The sequence below is a fragment of the Cyprinodon variegatus genome, unplaced genomic scaffold, assembly GCF_000732505.1.
Source record: "Cyprinodon variegatus isolate N-32 unplaced genomic scaffold, C_variegatus-1.0 Scaffold585, whole genome shotgun sequence".
Classification (NCBI taxonomy): domain Eukaryota; kingdom Metazoa; phylum Chordata; class Actinopteri; order Cyprinodontiformes; family Cyprinodontidae; genus Cyprinodon; species Cyprinodon variegatus.
In genome coordinates, this window is record NW_015151038.1 from 522,975 (window position 1) to 529,765 (window position 6,791).

At 36.8% G+C, this 6,791-nt stretch overlaps 1 protein-coding gene across 1 annotated transcript in view; it reads right to left on the reverse strand.

Annotated features, from left to right (window-relative positions):
* The window catches only part of ypel1 (yippee like 1), a 44,041-nt gene extending 42,030 nt beyond the window's left edge, over positions 1-2,011 (reverse strand). Inside the window, exon 1 of the mRNA XM_015392308.1 lies at positions 1,419-2,011. The gene's annotated coding sequence lies outside the window, so the exon portion shown is untranslated. The remainder of the gene's footprint in view (positions 1-1,418) is intronic.
* Between the last annotated feature and the right edge of the window lie 4,780 nt (positions 2,012-6,791).

Consider the following 6,791-nt stretch of genomic DNA (forward strand, 5'->3'; position numbering starts at 1 on the left):
GTAATAAAAAGAAATTAAGTTATTGTAGAGAACATAATTTCCCAGGCGGCTTGAACGCGCCATCAGCTGTAGGCGGCAGCGTGCAGATACCAGGATGTGTAAATAAATACAAGTTCCTCGTCCTTTCTGATTGCTAAGAATACATAAGCACCTCCCTTCTGCTTAACGCCACCCACCTTTTTCTTATTTTCCCTTTATTAAAGAGTTGTGCTAATAAATTGTCTATTACTTAATTAGTAAACATTTGCGATTAATTTTCCTTAATTCACATGTAAATGATGAGATGATATCTGGGTTTGGAATCAATTAGGAGAGAAGACGGACAAAATATCGTGGATATATTAAATACATTAAGGATAAACACTGAAAACAAGATAATTGTGTGTAATTGTTTCGTCTAACCTTGAAAAATTTAAATATCACTTTTATTTCCATGGTTTGGATTGATTTGGTATAGCAGCAACCTCTCAAATTGTTTACACATCATCCCACTGTGACAGTGACACCAATGTGCGTATGTCTTAAAAATCAACGCAAGATCAACACATATATTGATCTAATAAAATAAAACGTAGCCTAAATGAAGCATGAATGTGACAGGGGACCTACCCGCGCACTGAGAGCATCTCTCCATCCTATTTCTCCCTGCAGCTCTGACGTCGAGGACGCGCGTCAGCCAAAACAACAATTTTACTTATTTTTTTTATTCATATCCATATTCGTTTGTTAGTTTCTCTGTACTTCATTGCATTTTATTTCTATTAGTGAGCTAAATGTTGCAAACACCGCGCAACAACACACACACACACACACACACACACCAACACACACAGGGAGGAATGGTTGTAAACACTTTTCCTACAGCTTCCTCCAGGGTTGCACGCGCTGTGCGCGCGCGCGTTGATAAATCCGACGTTTCTTTGTTTTTGTTGCCTGTTCACGTGGCTATTTAATCCCCCCATTGGAGACACGTACACACACTAAAAGACTGAGCGATTTGCGTCTGCAGGACGCAGCTGATCCCCTGAAATAAGCCGCGCTCTTGAACGCAACTCTTATTTATATCAAATTACAGAACGTGGCTCTTGAAGGAAATAAGATGCTGTAATCTATCAGATAAACAGATATGCTGCAGAGCGTTAAAATAATAAGTAATTAAGAGTATAAATAAATAAATAAATAAATAAACAGCTGTGGTGCAGGAACATGAGGAAAACATTAAAAGTGTATCATGCATCAAAGTCGTGCATTATGCTGCAAAATGCAGACAAATAGAGCGAATTCATACTACATGCATGCTTTCAGATATAATGCGACATTAAAGCTGCAAAATTCGCACCTCGGTCACATTTAAATGCTGATGATTTGCTGCAAATAACGCTGTGTCCTTCAGTAGGTCACCATGGTTTTGCACTCACCCCAAAGACGCTTCGCCTCCCCCCCTCCACCACCTTCCTGCAGAGACCAAAACAGCCCGGCGGAGGGAACGACTTTCTCTGCTGGAGGTGCTGCAGGAGTTTGAAACACAGAAACCCTTTTTTTTTATTTTTACGGTTGCATAAATCCAGCGGCAGCCTCTGCAGCCTTGTTGGTTTGGTTCAGTTAAAAAGTCTCCACAAACATCAGCGCGTCCCGTCCTGAATCCCCTCTGCGCTCTTCAGGGCGATCCGTAGCAATCTGCGGGAATCTGGATGTCCCGGCTGAAGAGTGGAGACCCATCCGTCAGAGTGGGCTCATGTTGTTGTTTTTGCTCCTCTGTATACTGACAGTCCTCTGAGAGCAGCAGCAATGGGACGATAGGCCGAGCGGTTCCGTTTGAGGCCTTTATTTATAGCGAAAATCCCAATAATCTCTGCAGAGCAGCGCGCTTTGGTCAGTACCCAAGATACGCGCACGGTGACGAATGCATCTGTCTAATGAACCTGTGTGATCAAATATCTGGTCTGGTTGAAGAGAGAGTGTGAGCTGACTGCCGAGGAAAACTTGTCTAAGAAAGTGCAGAAAATGCTGCGTTTTATTTCCAGTGGTGCTGCGTTCAGGTGCCGCAGGGAATGTGGTTTACACGAATCACCCATTAAAGAAAACAAACAAGCTCAAAATTAAGGTGTAACCTATAGGCCAGTGTCTTTACATTTTCAGTTGCACACCGGAGAATAAAGAGGTATGCATAATAAAAAAGAACTACATTAAACAATTAATCAAATAAATAAAGATATATCAAGAGTAAATATGAGAATATAAATCAAGAGTGTTTAAATATTAAAGAGGAAAAAACACAGATGGGCTGCACTAGGAGGCTTTGATGTGACATGGCACAGAAAAACAATTTATCATCCGACTACTGTTGTCCATCCCTATTAGTGATCATACAGAGGAAGCTCTGCACTGGTGGCAACAAGATTCAGTAGAGCACTCTCCCAGAGGATGTGGTCCAGATGATGGACCAGTCCTGCATCTAAACACCATACTTTCGAATTTGAAGGTCTAGAGAAACATTTTTTCCTCCACTCAAACCTTTAAAGTTCTGGTTGCCATTTTGATGTAAATTAGAAGTGACTAAATGATTTTGTTTGGAGGCAACTATTACTAAAACAAGAAGACTATTTAAATCCCACCTTTTTTCTCCTTATAAGTCAGAGAATGAAATAAATTGTGATGTCAGAGTTTTTAACTAAAAGAAAAAGGCTGTTCATTCTGTCAACCAACAATGCAGAAAAAGGATATTCTTTGTGTTGTTGATTTGAATTATTATATATGGGTAAACAATAAGGCTTCATGCATGTACATCACCAGCTTTATAAGCACAAACAAGCCAATGGCTTACAGACATAAGAAAATAATTGGCCTTCTAATGCAATGTGAAAAACTAATCTGCATCAGATACATTCAGTCCCATCAGTTTGCCAAAACAGATTTCAACTTACTTTCATGGTGTCCCAGTCTGCTTACATTTACAATGAAAAGGATAAAATACATTAAAAAACTTGATACTTCAGGTTATACATGTAACTTGCAATACATGTTATCCTCATTAGAAGGAAAATATGATTTGAACAGACAAGACCAAGTGCAATTTAATTTAAATTTTCAACTGCATAAAATATTTATAACATAAATGTTATTATAAAAGATGAATAGTCAAATAAAAAAATCTCTTTTAATTCTCATTCATAAATTTTTAACAATAATAGGTTTATTTAATAAGTTAAGAAGGTTGTTTTTAAATCATAGATGAAATGTATTTTGAATGTTTGTTTATAACCCTATATTTATATACCGTATATATATATATATATATATATATATATATATATATATATATATATATATATATATAAGCTAAATATTTAATGGTGGGCATCTCTCTAGCGTTTATGTCCTTTAAAGACATGAACACAAGAGAAATAAATGGATAGAATAATAGCAGTTCGTCCTGTCTTTGTTAAGTTAAAACAGAATTCGCAAAAACTTTTCCTGTTAACGTCTTAATGCAATTCTGCAACCGAAATATCGTACTCCTCCTCAAAAATGCATTAAAACTCTTGTTTCCGACCTACGACTTGTTCCTTGAAGGCGACAGCAGCAGCACAGTAGCCTAGTTACACAGCCTTAGCCACAAATAGCATCCAATGAAAACGAAGAACACACTCCAGTCAACCAATCAAATCCATAAGAGGGCGGGGAAAAATAAAACGACCAATCAGCGTTAAAGCAGGTTGGTGTTTGCGCGCATCCGCGGCCGAATGTTGTTTTTTCTTGAGCGCGCGCCGCCAGCGGTGACGCGTGCCAAATGTAAACTGTAGGAGGCGCATGCGCGGCCGCATTGCAGACACGTGGTGGAACTAGAGCAAGTAAACAAACTAGTGTGCAATCAATACGATAGACTGGTTGGTTTTCTTCTATATGTATTAAAGTAAATATTATTTATTTGTTTCTAATTAATTATATAGTGTGTTTAAAAACCAATAGCATATTTTTTTCTTTAGGTGTACATTTCACTAATAAAGCAGAGTAACTCACTGATACATTCCTGAAGTTTAAACCTAAAGACTAAAACATACCTCCCCTTCTTGGTACAGACTGTGACCCAAAGACAAACTACTTCTGAATTTATGAATCAAATCTTATGTAACAGTATGAGGTGATGGACAAGACTTCAGAGGAATTTAACTTGTACCACAGCGACCCCTAAAGCACCAAAGTATATTTTTTATTTATATATAAATTACGTAATTCAAAGCAAGCATTATTTGAAAGCCTCAGCGGACGCTATAACTAGTGGAATTGAATGCACCATTTGTGTTTTTCCTTTGGTAGAAACTAAGCCCCGTGAGGGAATCTCTGAGCAACTGTCAGCTTTTTTTTAAATTTGGAAATATTTAAGCACAATTATACAATTTAAAGTTATTTCATGTACAAACAAATTTCTAAATACCAAACACTTAATGCAAGAGTTGGGCTTTTCAAAGGGTTTGTCCCATTTGTATAACATGGAATGCAGACAGAGGTGTGTATGTAAACCGGATTTCCAAAGGAGCTGATGCAGAGTCACCAGTTTTTGAGTGAAGCTTGGATTAGGACAGGGGAGCCATCCTAATCCAAAAAAAAAGGCATTACAAATACAGACCTGCATCTAGAAGACCTCCAAAAACAAAAAAAAACTCAAGCATGTTGGTCAATAATATTTGAACATTAAATGGGATTAACCAACTCCATGCTCAAGAGTTTAAGGGTTTTTGTTGTGAGATTAATCAGGGCAAGTTAACTTTGATAGTACTGATTGATTTTATTGTTCTCACAGTGGAGAAATTCACTCGTTACATCAGCTCAAACAATCAAAACGAAGGTGCCAAAAGGGAGAAAAAGGTGCATTTGATATATATATAGTATATACAGTGCATAAACATATTTTTTTTTATATGACAGCTGAAGTCTTTCTAGTACGTTTTAGGTACACCATTACCAAGAATGCATTACATTATAAGTGCATGACAGTTGTATAATTATAATTAGTGGTATAATTATAATTGTACTTTGGGTATTTTATATTATTCAATAGTCTGAGTAGGACAAAGGCAACACTAAAATTGTGTAATTTGTGCAGTTTTCTTCCACTTTGGTCCAGTTTCTAAATGCTACTTCTTCATGTTCTGTTCTAGGTTTGTGGAATCTGAGCTAGAAGTTCTGAGAGGTTTGGTTGGTCAATCACTACCAAGTCTGATGTAATTTTGTGCTTTGCCATTCAGTGATTTATAAACCTGAAAAAAGAAATCTGTCCTCTGAGATACAGAATCAGTGTTAGAAGTGGGATGACATGCTCCACTTCCTTAGTTTTAATGAGGATGCAGGCAGCTGCATTTTGGATCAACTTTTTAGGCAGACGGTTAAAGAAAGTAATCAATCCAAAAAAATGTTCTCCAGATGACTTATGGCTGATTCAGTAATTGTCTTTATGTGCCACTGAAGGTTCAGGTCTGAATCTATCTCTACCGAAAAATTTCAGACCTGATTGGATTTTAGAATTTTTATTGATTATACCTTTTAACTATTATAGCTTAGAGAACACACAATAAGCAGGTAAAGATTGAAAACATCGTTCCAGACCAATGATCTCCTGTAGCTTATTTATGAGGGATCTGGAGAAGCCTCTGTCTGAAAACATTACCGTTGTTTGATAATCTGATAAAGAGAGTCCTCTGGATATAATGAAGGTGGCCTAAAATATAAAATGGGTTGCTGGTCTGTCAGAGGGTGATCTGTGAGTGGAAGATGCAGTTGTAGCTGAACCGTTCTCCTGACTGAAGTGGAACAAACCATACATTGCCTGGGTGGTGCCGTCCTCCATGTTGAAGCTTGTGAGGAGCTTCCTGATAAAGAAGTCATTGGTTCTTATTCACCAGGTGGGATGTCATCTCAATCCAGAAGAGGTCAGAGGAAAGGTTAATACTCAGAATCAATGGATTCTTGCAATAATTGCAGCCATGTGCCTCTCTTCTACTAATCCAGTCCAAAAATCAATTAGTTAAGTTGTTTTTATTCAACTAAATGATTGAGGATTAGTTCTATTAAAGTGTTATTCCCTTTTATATTTTATAAGACATATTTTAAACCTACCAAGCTCAAATAATCAATCGAAGCATCTTTCAGAGTTTCGTTTGTGTAGAACATACTTAATTGGAAATCCTGCAGAAATGTCTCAAATGGAATCCTCAAACATTTATCTTCTCCACTGAGCCTCAAGTGCAAGTTTGTTATCGCATTTATATACAAAACATAAATTCTAGTTTGCCATGGCATTGAAAGGATTCAACACAGGCCCAAAATTTTCTTATTTAATTTTCAGCTTAGCTGTATGGATCCAAACATATACAGTAAAGATGCAAGTGTAGAAAAGACATTCATGGAAGCTCCTTCATAAAAAGAAAATCCAAATAAAACTGAAAAGTCTTAAAAAAAAAAAGAAAAATGGAGAAACAGATTTTTGTAACTGATAATAAACACTCAGACACACTAAAGAAGGTATAGTTATTTTTAATGAACGTCTATTGAAATGTCATGGCAGAGTTGCAAAAGACCCCCTCCCAAAAAAAAAAAAAAGCATTTTTCTTCCTCCCCAAAATAGTCGGTCTGTAATAGCAAACGCTTCGTTCAAGTCAAATCCTTCACACGACAGCAAAGTAAAACTGACCAATCAACTCCAAACGATTTAATGGCAGCTCAAACAAACCTTTAAAATACAACCAATGGTTCTTTGTACTTAGTTTTTCTTTTTTTTTTTTTTTTTTTAAATG